This window comes from Aquarana catesbeiana, linkage group LG07, assembly GCF_042186555.1.
Source record: "Aquarana catesbeiana isolate 2022-GZ linkage group LG07, ASM4218655v1, whole genome shotgun sequence".
Lineage (NCBI taxonomy): Eukaryota > Metazoa > Chordata > Amphibia > Anura > Ranidae > Aquarana > Aquarana catesbeiana.
In genome coordinates this window covers 332,855,368-332,867,894 of record NC_133330.1, presented here as the reverse complement: position 1 = coordinate 332,867,894, position 12,527 = coordinate 332,855,368, and the positions used below count along the sequence as shown (strand labels likewise).

The following is a 12,527-nucleotide window of genomic DNA, read 5'->3' as shown; positions in this document are numbered from 1 at the left end:
AGGATCCCAATCACAGCCCCCCCTTAGATCAGGGTCCTCATCCGAGCCCCCCCCTTACATCAGGATCCCCATCACAGCCCCCCCCCCACTTAGATCAGGGTCCTCATCACAGCCCCCCTTACATCAGGATCCCCATCACAGCCCCCCACTTAGATCAGGGTCATCATCTGAGCCCACCTTACATCAGGATCCCCATCACAGCCCCCCCACTTAGATCAGGGTCCTCATCTGAGCCCCCCTTACATCAGGATCCTCATCACAGCCCCCCCACTTAGATCAGGGTCCTCATCTGAGCCCCCCTTACATCAGGATCCCCATCACAGCCCCCCACTTAGATCAGGGTCCTCATATGAGCCCACCTTACATCAGGATCCCCATCACAGCCCCCCCACTTAGATCAGGGTCCTCATCTGAGCCCACCTTACATCAGGATCCCCATCACAGCCCCCCACTTAGATCAGGGTCCTCATCTGAGCCCACCTTACATCAGGATCCCCATCACAGCCCCCCCACCACTTAGATCAGGGTCTTCATCTGAGCCCCCCTTACATCAGGATCCCTGTCACAGCCCCCCCAACTTAGATCAGGGTCCTCATCTGAGCCCACCTTACATCAGGATCCCCATCACAGCCCCCCACTTAGATCAGGGTCCTCATCTGAGCCCACCTTACATCAGGATCCCCATCACAGCCCCCCACTTAGATCAGGGTCCTCATCTGAGCCCACCTTACATCAGGATCCCCATCACAGGCCCCCACTTAGATCAGGGTCCTCATCTGAGCCCACCTTACATCAGGATCCCCATCACAGCCCCCCACTTAGATCAGGGTCCTCATCTGAGCCCACCTTACATCAGGATCCCCATCACAGCCCCCCCACCACTTAGATCAGGGTCTTCATCTGAGCCCCCCTTACATCAGGATCCCCATCACAGCCCCCCCCCCAACTTAGATCAGGGTCCTCATCTGAGCTCCCTTACATCAGGATCCCTATCACAGCCCCCCCAACTTAGATCAGGGTCCTCATCTGAGCCCACCTTACATCAGGATCCCCATCACAGCCCCCCCCACCACCACTTAGATCAGGGACCTCATATTATTTTTTAGCAGCCCCTTAGGGGAGGGCGAAGTGTGTGCGTGTGTGTGTGTGTGTGTGTGGGGGGGGGGGGGGGCTGGGGGCTTTGGTGAAATATCAGCAGGGGGAATGGGGGTGATTAGGGTGTGCCCCTGAGCACATTAATGCATCCGTAACAGCTTAAAGCAAATCATTTTATGGAAGCACTTTTCCTTTCAGTGCTTTGTGGATGTTTCATGGCATTAGATACTCTATTGCGTTTAATCCTACAAACCACTTGTCTTTTGTCCCCTGCTTGACCACAGCTGGTCCAGCACAGGTCCTCTTTAAGGGTACATGTCCTATCCAGCTGGCCCAGCACAGGCCAAAGTTGGTTTTACTTTGGATGGGTTGTGGACGGGTTAGAACCTATCCCATGACGGTACAAGAAGTAAAGGGAATCTCCTTAACGGGGATCCAGATAGCAGATATACGTTCTGGTCATTGCTCACTCTATCCATAACTAACATGAAATATATATTTGCTTGCAGCTGTGCCTAATGCACACCTCCCAACATTTTGAGATGGGAATGAGGGACACTTACTAGCAAATGTATGTAGGCATAGGACACGCCCCCCTGCCACACCCACTTAAAAGAGAATTAACCCCCCAAAAAAGTTAATTAAATCCACAAGTGCTTTTTTTTTTACCACTAATATTCCTTTATATTGGCTTTTAAAATGTACAAATGCAGCAATTTAGAAATTGAATGAAAGGTTTAGCACTGGGAAACACTTTTTGAAAGATAAAAAGTGCATTTTATATACAACTATATAGATCAGACCCAAAATGAGGGACAAATGAGGAAGTAAGGAGGGACAGAGGGACATTGCTCCAAATCAGGGACAGTCCCTCGAAATCAGGAACAGTTGGGAGCTATGCTAATGGCATTATCATTTGTCAATCAGTTTTGTTACAATCAATAATATATTCTAAGATCAATGAATAAGAAGTGCTATTAAGGGAACCATAGAAACAGCTGACATGACTCTCAGTTGACACTCAAGCTAACAATCTGCTGCTCCTCCCCCACCTGACTCTCCCCCATTCCCCGTATCTAATGTGGGGTCTGTTTTACTTCCACTAATTACCCTATAGCACACGCTATCACTATCACTCTGTAGCAGCCTTTCTCAACCCTTTTAGTATGGAGGAACCCTTGAACTCAGTTTCAGGTCTCAGGAAACCCAGACTTATAATTACCATATCTACAGCTCATGGCACCATGGTGTGAACAGTAAGCCAATTAGGCTGTGCCCCCTTACATCAGCAGTCACTGAAATCCTCCCTTATTTAAATAGCTGGTGGGGATAGGTTCCTCTAGACTGGTAGTGAGTGGGAGAAGGGTCCATTTAAATTGGTGATCAGTGTGAAGAATGTTCCTTACATTGGTGGTCAATGGGAAGAATGCCCCTTACATTGGTGGTCAGTGGTAAAAATGCCCCTTACATTGGTGGTCAGTGAGAAGAATGTCCCTTATATTGGTGGTCAGTGGGAAGAATGTTCCTTACATTTGTGATCAGTGGGAAGAATGTTCCTTACATTGGTGATCAGTGGGAAGAATGTCCCTTACATTGGTGATAAGTGGGCATAATGCTCCTTACATTGGTGGTCATTAAGAAGCATATACTGTAACTCTTACATTAGTGATCAGTGGGAAGAATGTTCCTTACATTGGTGATCAGTGGGAAGAATGTTCCTTACATTGGTGATCAATGGGAAGAATGTTCCTTACATTGGTGATCAGTGGGAAGAATGCCCCTTACATTGGTGATCAGTGAGAAGAATGTTCCTTACATTGGTGATCAGTGGGAAGAATGTTCCTTACATTGGTGATCAGTGAGAAGAATGTTCCTTACATTGGTGATCAGTGGGAAGAATGTTCCTTACATTGGTGATCAGTGGGAAGAATGTTCCTTACATTGGTGATCAGTGGGAAGAATGTTCCTTACATTGGTGATCAGTGAGAAGAATGTTCCTTACATTGGAGGTCAGTGGGAAGAATGTTCCTTACATTGGTGATCAGTGGGAAGAATGTTCCTTACATTGGTGATCAGTGAGAAGAATGCTCCTTACATTGGCGATCAGTGGGAAGAATGTTCCTTACATTGGTGATCAGTGAGAAGAATGTTCCTTACATTGGTGATCAGTGAGAAGAATGTTCCTTACATTGGTGATCAGTGGGAAGAATGTTCCTTACATTGGTGATCAGTGGGAAGAATGTTCCTTACATTGGTGATCAGTGGGAAGAATGTTCCTTACATTGGTGATCAGTAAGAAGAATGTCCCTTACATTGGTGATCAGTGAGAAGAATCTTCCTTACATTAGTGGTCAGATGGGAGAATGTCCCTTACATTGGTGGTAATATGGGCATAATGCTCCCTACATTGGTGGTTAGTGGGAAGAATGCTCCTTACATTAGTGGTCAGCGGGAAGAATGCTCCTTACATTGGTGGTTAGGGGAAAGAATGTTGCTTATGTTGGTTGCCAATGGAAAGAAAGTTCCTGAGATTGGTGGTCAATGAGAAGAATGCTTCCTAGACAGACAAGTGGTGTCAGTGGCATCAGTGAGAGGCAGAAATTTCTGATTTCTGAAGGAACTTCTAGCAACCTCTGGAGGAACTATAGGGTTCCACAGAACTCTGGTTGAGAAAGGCCAATCTAGGTCAATATCACATCTCTATCATTCATTCAGAATTCAAAATGGCAGCTCCCCTATTTTTATACATGGTACCCAAAGTAAAAATGCGCCGAATGTGTTTTTTAACGACAATCCTGAAAGTTATTGTTATTAATACAATAGATAATTTACTGAACACAAATGAAAGGGGTTTTAAGCCCACATTATTCAAAACTGTCAGCTCATTGTGTATTACATGCTGTTCATACTCACTATGGCCTTTGTTTTTTTGTATTCTGCAAAAAAAAAAAAAAACCTGGTTGATGCTGTTGTTCTCTGTCCCTCCCTCTTTGTCTGTGTCCCCACTGGAGCCTGATATTGTGTAGACCAGCCGTTGCCACCTCTACTGAGCATGCTCCAGTTTCAGTTCCCTTCTAAGATGCTCATGTCTTCCTTTTTCTTATCTGTGCAGCCCACATGACTATAGAGTCACACATGTGGGCCTATACAGAGGAATTAATGACAGTCCCCTCCCTCCTCCATGCCCACTAAACCGCTAAACACAATAGGGGTGGGATATTACATTTGGACTGATGGAGGCTTCACCGCCCCATAATTCTAAGCACATACAAACCATAGACACAGGCTGGAGGGGTGTGATTGTTAGAACCATCCCCTAGATAGCCCACACCGTGCTTTTGCACAAAAATAATAGTTGAGATCAAATACATATTTGTATGATGATTTACAACTTTTGTTTTTATATTTAATATTTTTTTGAACATGTGACTGACAGCAGAGGACTAGAGGCTCCTTCCACAGATATTTCCCTGCAAGTGTGGCTGGTATAGAGCTGGGTCACATGACAGCTGTTTATCAATTATGAAAAAAAGGTACTTGGATATTTTTAGTGCCATCATCCATAAATATAAAGAGAAGGGATAATGTAAATTAAACAGTGTGTGTGTATGGTATCACTTTAACTGGTAGGAACTTTAGGCAAAGAACCCAATTCATCAATAAGCATGTAACTAACTCTTGATATTGAGTTAAAATCAGAAAGAAAAAATACAACCATGCAAGTGGCCATAACCTGACCAGCCCCGCCCCCGAGGAGCATTTTTGAAAATTGTGCCATTGTCGTCTTTTGTCTTCGGACAATGGCTTCCTGTCCTAGAGGTTTGAAAAGGGTTCCAGCAAAGACATGACTCAGAAGTGTTGCGATATGTGTAACATCAAGTACAGTATTACAAGGCCTTTAATACTTGGTATCCAACTATATCTTCCTTTGACCTTCAAGGACCAGCCATACATGCAGGACCACTGATAGGGGGGGACCACCAGTCCTTCTGTAGGAGGCCCGGGCACACAGGGATGGCCCGAACAACAGGGGGAATCGGTGCAGCTGGGCAGAGGTGCAATTACAGAAGGATTCCCAGTGTGGCTCTCTGCAGCAGCTGAAAGACGGTTTCTCTCCCTCACGCCACCTGTCAGCTGCTGCAGGGGGAGACACATCCACAGGGCATCGTTCCTGTACTTGCTTCCTTCGCAGCGACGCCCCTCCCTGTTCTGCCTGCTTCTGATTCCACCTGTGTCACTGTGCCTCCCTCCCGCCTCCTTCCTGTGGTGCCGCCGGCTTCCCTGTCCCACTGGCTGCCGTCGGCACAGGGCATGTGTCAGGATGGAGAGCGGAGGAAGGGCCTGGTAAATATGTCATTTACCGGCCTCTTCCTTTTTTGAATAGACAAAGTGAGCGATTGGTACTGATCACTCCTGTGTCCATTGATAACTGAGCATAGCAAACTATGTTTACTATGCTTCAGTTTATGAGCGAGCAGGAGCCTCTGTCTCCTGTTCATTCATCTGCAGTGTAGCTGAGGCTGCAGAGAAAGGAATTGAAGAATCTGTGTCCTCAATTCCTTTCAAATGTGAGATGTCAGTGCTCTGTTTAGACTCCTGATAGGCCCCCTCAACAGCGTTGTAAAGAAAAAGTACATACAAAAAAAATATTTAAAAAATGTAAAAAATAAATGGTAAACAAATAATTTGTAAAAATTGTAATAAAAAATAGTTTAAAAAAACTATATAAAAAAAAAATGTAAAAAAATTGTGAAAAACAATTTAAAATTATAAAGGGCTAATTCACACGGGTTCTCTGTTATGTTTGTGCCCACTAATAATGATTTTAGTGTGTTTTTATTCAAAATATTATTTTGATATATTCAGGTATGGGGGAGGGGGGGGCCTGTTCAGGGCCCCGTGATTTCTAACAGCATCTCGGCATACATGTCACAAGCATAAAGTCCTGCAAGGATGCTTAGTTGCCACATCCTGTTGTTTTAGGCCCAAATCAGGTTTTCGGAGCTTACACAGGTCCGTGGAATCCCTTTCTGGCTCCAAGGGACAGTTCTGGGCCAATCAAAAGTAACATAGAGCAGTCACATTGGGAGAGGGGGAGGGAGTGACATGCTGGTGGCCAATCAGAGCAGCTTAGAAGCAAGGAAAGGTGAGCACATGGTGGTTTACTTTAAGGGAAGACTCTCCTGTGTGAGAGACCTCAGATGGAAGCCGCATTCCTGAAGCTCAGCCCGACTGTCAATTTGCATCACCAAAGTCCTAGTGAATGCCAGTTTCCACCTGAAGCTTCTCACGCAAGTATTTTGTATTTTCTTGTCAGGTTTCCTTTGCAAGGAGGAATCAAAATGAGCCACTATTTCTTCTCCCTCTGCCACTTTGTTGAATTATTCACCGCTCCTCTTGTGGTTGTGTGAATATCGCCTTCAGAAAAACCCCTACAGCTCAATAAAATTTACATTTTTGCAGTCTGCCTTCTTCCACGGCTCTCTGTGAACCTTCGAGAGCGCGAAAAATATCCATGACAAGATATTATGGGAGAGCCGGGCATAAGAAGAGCTTATTTCTCACGGCGATTGGGGGTTGGAGGCTGCACCTGCAAAAGACGCCTGTACGCCGATTAGGAACCTCAGTCCACAACCCAGACGTCTTAAAAAAAAAACGTCTTGGATATTGGACAGAAAGATCCCCAAGGGCCTGCCTCTTCAAATTGTCTATTTATGTGAAACAAGAGCAGCTGAGAGAGGGGATGACAATTCCAGAATGAGCATGAGAGATGGTACATATGAGCCTCATAGACAGTTGGGGGGGTGAAGTCCTCCACAAGCGAATACTACCTGAATATAAACATGGATGGAAAGATGGACGGATGGATGGAAGGATGGATGAATGGGTGGAAAGAAGAACGGATGGAAGGAAGGAAGGAAGAAAGTTTGGATGAATGGATTGATGGAAGGAAGGAGATTGATGGATGGAAGGAAGAAAGTATGTATGGATTGATTGATTGATTGATTGATTGATGGAAGGAAGGATAGATGGATTGATGGATGGAAGGAAGAAAGTATGTATGGATTGATTGATTGATGGAAGGAAGGATGAATGTAAGGAAGGGAGGAAGGAAAGAAGGATGAATGGATCGATGGATGAATGGATTGATGGATGGATAGAAGGAAGGATGGAGAGCTGAGAGAGGGGATGACAATTCCAGAATGAGCATGAGAGATGGTACATATGAGCCTCATAGACAGTGGGGGGAGGGACGAAGTCCTCCACAAGCCACTACTACCTGCATATAAACATGGATGGGAAGATGGACTGATGAAAAGAAGGAAGGAATGATGGATGAATGGATGGGAGGAAGAATGGATGGAAGGAAAGAAGAAAGTTTGGATGAATGGATTGATGGAAGGATGGAAGGATGGATGGAAGGAAGGATGTATGGACTGATTGATTGATAGAAGGATGGAAGGAAGGAAAGAAGGATGAATGTATGGAAGGGAGGAAGGAACAAAGGATGAATGGATTGATGGATGGATAGAAGGAAGGATGGAGAGCTAAGAGAGGGGATGACAATTCCAGAATGAGCATGAGATCTGGTACATATGAACCTCATAGACAGTGGGGGGAGGGACGAAGTCCCCTACAATCAACTACTACCTGAATATAAACATGGATGAATGGGAGGAAGGAAGGAAGGATGGAAAGATAGATAGATAGATAGATAGATAGATAGATAGATAGATAGATAGATAGATAGATAGATAGATAGATAGATAGATAGATAGATAGATAGATAGATAGATAGATAGATAGATAGATAGAAGGATGAATGGATGGAAAGAAGGATGGATGCATGGATGCAAGGAAAGAAGGATGGATAAATGTAAGGATGGATAGATGGATGGCCAAAGCTCTCTCATGGTTCATAGTATACAACTGGCATCAAGCAGAAAACACTTTACTACTTTACTTGTATCTAAATACAAGTCACCAAAGGACTTCTGTTCAAAATCTATTTTTGGGTCCCCCACAATCAACTACTGCCTGAATACTAACACATATTTATGGAAGATAGATAGATAGATAGATAGATAGATAGATAGATAGATAGATAGATAGATAGATAGATAGATAGATAGATAGATAGATAGATAGATAGATAGATAGATAGATAGATAGATAGATAATTATGACTTGATGGGTGGTTGGTTGGTTGGTTGGTTAGTTAATTGGATAGTCAAAGCTCCCTCATGCATCATAATATGCAACTGGCATCAAGCAGAAAACACTTCACTTCCAGCCTTAATACAATCCTCCTACAAAGTAGTGGACAAAGTCCCCATAGGGCTCCTGCCCACATTTTTGGGCCCACCACACTCAACTATTGTCCAGGTAAAAACACTTATTCCTGTGGACAGACAGATGGTTACAAAAGCAACCTTTGTGAACTTTCTCACGATTCATACTATACAATCGAAGGCAAACACACCCTTTGCTTCCAGTCCGAATGGCGTCAAGTAAAAAAAAAAAAAAAAAGGGAGATCCGTCCTACATATCTCACGCTGGCCTGACCCACATCTAGTATTAATGGGCCCCTAAGTCCCAGAGAGCCCTGTGCACAGTCTGCACAAATGCCACGCACGCCCTTGCTGATACACGCTCTCCAGAATGCGCTCAAAGAGGTATTTTAAAAGTTCGGCCAACCCTACTCTCTGTGCCAAACACATGGCTTGTTGCAAAGTCTAAAAAAAAAAAAAAAATTCCATCTTTCTGCACACATATCGAAGGATTACTCTGTGCCTGTGTTTCCCCCACATCTCCTGCTGCTCCCAAATGCAACACTAAAATAAAATAATCAACCATATCGGTGGAGGAGAACGAAAGGAATGGATATTGCTCCCCGGTCTGGTATCCCAGAGTGGCTCCTCTACTGCCGTATTGGTTCATTGTCTGTGCTGTGGCTCCAAAGACCCGTTTAATAGGGTTGTTTTAATAACACGCCACCTCTGGCAATAAAACAATATTTAGACGAGGGCTGAAGTTTTACGACCAATGGAACCCAACAGAAAAAAAAAATAAACGCTTTCAAGACCAAGCTCCTGTCTTTTGCTGCGGCCAAGGCACTACTAGCCCCAGTGTTGGCTCACTGGGGCTTGCAGTTGGCATATCGGAGATTGTAGTTGGCGTACCGGGGCTTGCAGTTGCAATACCGGAGATTGTAGTTGGCATACCAGGGTTTGCAATTGGCATACCGGAGATTGTAGTTGGCATACCGGGGCTTAAGGTTGCTCATCATCTTCATGAAGATGAGCTTAAGATTAAAACAAATATTTTGCAAGAGCAGGAGCTTGGCAGCGTACGAGAAAAAATTAGGAGGCAATCGAAAAGCTCACAAAATGCTGGCGTTGAAGAGAAAGCAAACACGAGCCAATCTCAAGACTCTTTAAAAAAAGAGAGCAATGGAATAATAAGCCCCCCTTAAAAAAAAAGAGAGGATCTCTTTTCGAGGCTTGTTCTCTGGAGCTTCTTCTGTAGTGACAGGAGGAACAGGGAGAAAAATTGCAAATCACAACCATTTTTTCCCTGACATGTGCTTGCCAATGTGAGCCTTTGCAGTTCCATCTGGCTAAGACAGGGGTTTTTGAAAAGCTACTTCACCTCTCCCGGCTTTCATACATTTTCTAATACAATATTATCCGTGGTACATACATCACCGTAGCCAAGAAGACAGCAATTAGATGAAGGATCTAGGCTTGGCGATAGCCGTGCACAAATCCATCTCCTCCATGCAAACCTATTCGGAGGACAGTCTACTTAATTACGTGCTGTCACTGGGAGAGAAAAAAAAAAAAAGGGGGCTCTGGGATTTTTCGAAGCACGGTTCTGCAGCGTGGAAAAGGGGGTTAAGCTGCCTCCTCTCGTCTTCTAGCTCCATGATCCAGTACCTGTAGCTAAATCTAAGAACCTCCACCCTATAAATATTCATTCTTTTAATAACGGTTGGCTCCAACGTGTAGCAAGTTAGCCTTTTAAAAGCCATACTGGCACAAGTAATGGATTTTTTTTTTTCCCCCTCAGCACCCGGGAGACTCCCTTTGCTCTTCAAAAAAAAAATATACATGTATTTATATGGAAGTCACCAATGCAATGTAGCAAAGAACATTTTTTTAATTAATACATAGGAAGCCAATAAAGGGCATCAAGAGCAGAGCACACTATCTGAACCCAAATTAGCTCCATCCCTTATTCCAGTCACATATGTAGACAGATGCATTAGAAGGATGATATTCAAGCTTGCGCTGGTCGAACGAAAAGGGGGGGGGGTGTTAAATTTGATTGAGAGTGGACAGTGCAGAGGGGAGGAGGATGGGGGGGTACGGCATTGGGGATTTAAATAAATAAAAGTTTTTTTTCATGTGACATTTCAATGGCAGAATGCAATGTGACATTCAGAAGGATTAATGGGTCTCCTCTCTAAGGATGGACTCAGTTTGGATATAGGTGATTGATTTAAGGCCCCCAGTGCTTCTGCAAAAGTCTTCAGTGATAGGGGTCCCCCCCCCCCCTTTTTTTTTTTTTTTCCTTATGCATCAAAGAAGCTAAAATAAGAAAAAATGAATAAATCCCCTGCATTTTTTTCCCATTGAGATATTGCAGGAATACCATCAACCCCCTATAGCCGTATCACCCACCTCCACCATCATGACTGCAATCAAGATGCATTCCCTTACCTTATAGAGGATGCAATGCTGTGATCAGGGTCCAGTCCTCTTGTTGCATCAGTTGAATCTTTTTTTTTTTTCCTCTCCCCCTTTTTTTTTTTTTTTTTTTCAGTGATGATTTTTAAGGATCCAAGCCTGTGTCCACCCTGTAGGTTCCTTAAAGCCAAGAGCAGGAGAAGCTGGGCATCCCCCCACAGTAGAAAATCCTTTAGCAGTTTCGGTCCAGTGAGAGCAGCAGCAGCAGAGGCACCTCAATCACAGCATCAGCATCAGAGGCTGTACCGGCTCCTCTGCAGGCCACATCTCTCATTGCTTCTACATCACTACCGCATTCCTGCTAATAGAGCCGCCCCGCCAAGATGCTGCTACTTCTGCTGCTTCGCCTCTGTGCAGCCAAAAGGCAGCAGCAATCCCCCTGAGGAGGGGTCCTGGCATCCAGCACAGGCAAGGGCAAGCTGGCAGATTTATTTTTATTTTTTTTCCCCCCAATGAGGGCAAATACATTCCATCTGGCCCAGATAACAGGACTCTAAGCCTCCTGTACTCCCATTGCCAAGGGGGGGGGGGGGCAAAGGGGGCGCTTTAACCCTTCCCAGCCTCAGCTGTTACAGTAATCCAGCAGCTGTCACCCATTGCTGAGGATAGGCTGATTTTGGAGGCTTTAAGGGTCAGTCCACCCAAAATTGATATTTCGCTCTATAGGAGATGCTGGCATGTTAAAGCCTATCTCCAGGGAAATCAAAAGTCTTTAAGGGGGGCTGCCCCCACAACGCGAGGGTTGAATGCTTGTTTAGGTCCAGAGTGGGGTTTCTCAACCCTTTTTCAGTCCCGGCACCCTTTAAGAGTCTGAAAAATCTGGAGGCGCCTCAGTCTGAAATGCTTCTTATCCATGGGAAACCTGAGCCTAGGACCAGGCACACAACTGCCTTGATGAAATTAAGTTCACATCAGAGGTCCCCATCATATCAGAGCCCCCTTTAAGTCAGAGCCCCCCCCCATCACATCAGAAGCTCCCCATCACGTTAGAGGTCCCCCGTCACATCAGAGTCCCCCCTATGCTTCAGAAACACCCCTATACATGAGAGCCAACCATTACATCAGAATACCCCATAATCATAGTCCCCCTTCACATCAGGTTCCTTCTTCATGTCAGAGGTCACCCCATCACATCAGAGCCCTCTCCTTCACATCAGAGGCCCCCACCACATCAGAGGTTCTGCCATGACATCATTCCTCTTATATGCCAGACCCCCCCCCCCCCCCAATCACATCAGAGTACCCCTATCACAGAGCCCTCTAATTACACAGCCTTCCCAACACAGAGCCCCTCTATCACACAGTCTCCCCATCATAGAGCCCCCCAATCACACTGTCCCCATCACAAAGCCCCCCAATCATACAGGCAACCATCACAGGGCCCCCCCAATCACACAGAACCCCTATCTTAGAGCCCCCCTCCCCCCGCAATCACACAGTCCCCATCACAAAGCACCTCCAGTCACAGAGCCCCCTAGTCACAGAGACTGCCATCGCAGAGCTCCCCAATCATGCAGTCCCCCATTACAGAGCCCCCCTGTCACACAGCCCCCCATCACAGGGCTCCCCAATCACACAACCCCACCCAATCACAAAGCTCACCCACCACAAAGCCCCACAATCACACAGTCCCCCATCACAGAGCCCCGATTTATACTGCCCCCCATCACAAAGTCCCCC

The 12,527-nt window shown here is 45.4% G+C and overlaps 1 protein-coding gene across 8 annotated transcripts in view; it reads right to left on the bottom strand.

The window, feature by feature from the left end:
• DAB1 (DAB adaptor protein 1) overlaps window positions 1-11,192 on the bottom strand; it is a 946,282-nt gene extending 935,090 nt beyond the window's left edge. For 4 of the 8 annotated variants that reach the window (XM_073593871.1, XM_073593875.1, XM_073593877.1 and 1 more), the window contains exon 1: window positions 10,821-11,191. The gene's annotated coding sequence lies outside the window, so the exon portion shown is untranslated. Of the gene's footprint in view, window positions 1-10,820 lie in introns of all 8 variants that reach the window. The other 4 variants (XM_073593876.1, XM_073593879.1, XM_073593874.1 and 1 more) reach the window with 3 other exon arrangements.
• Window positions 11,193-12,527: the final 1,335 nt, after the last annotated feature.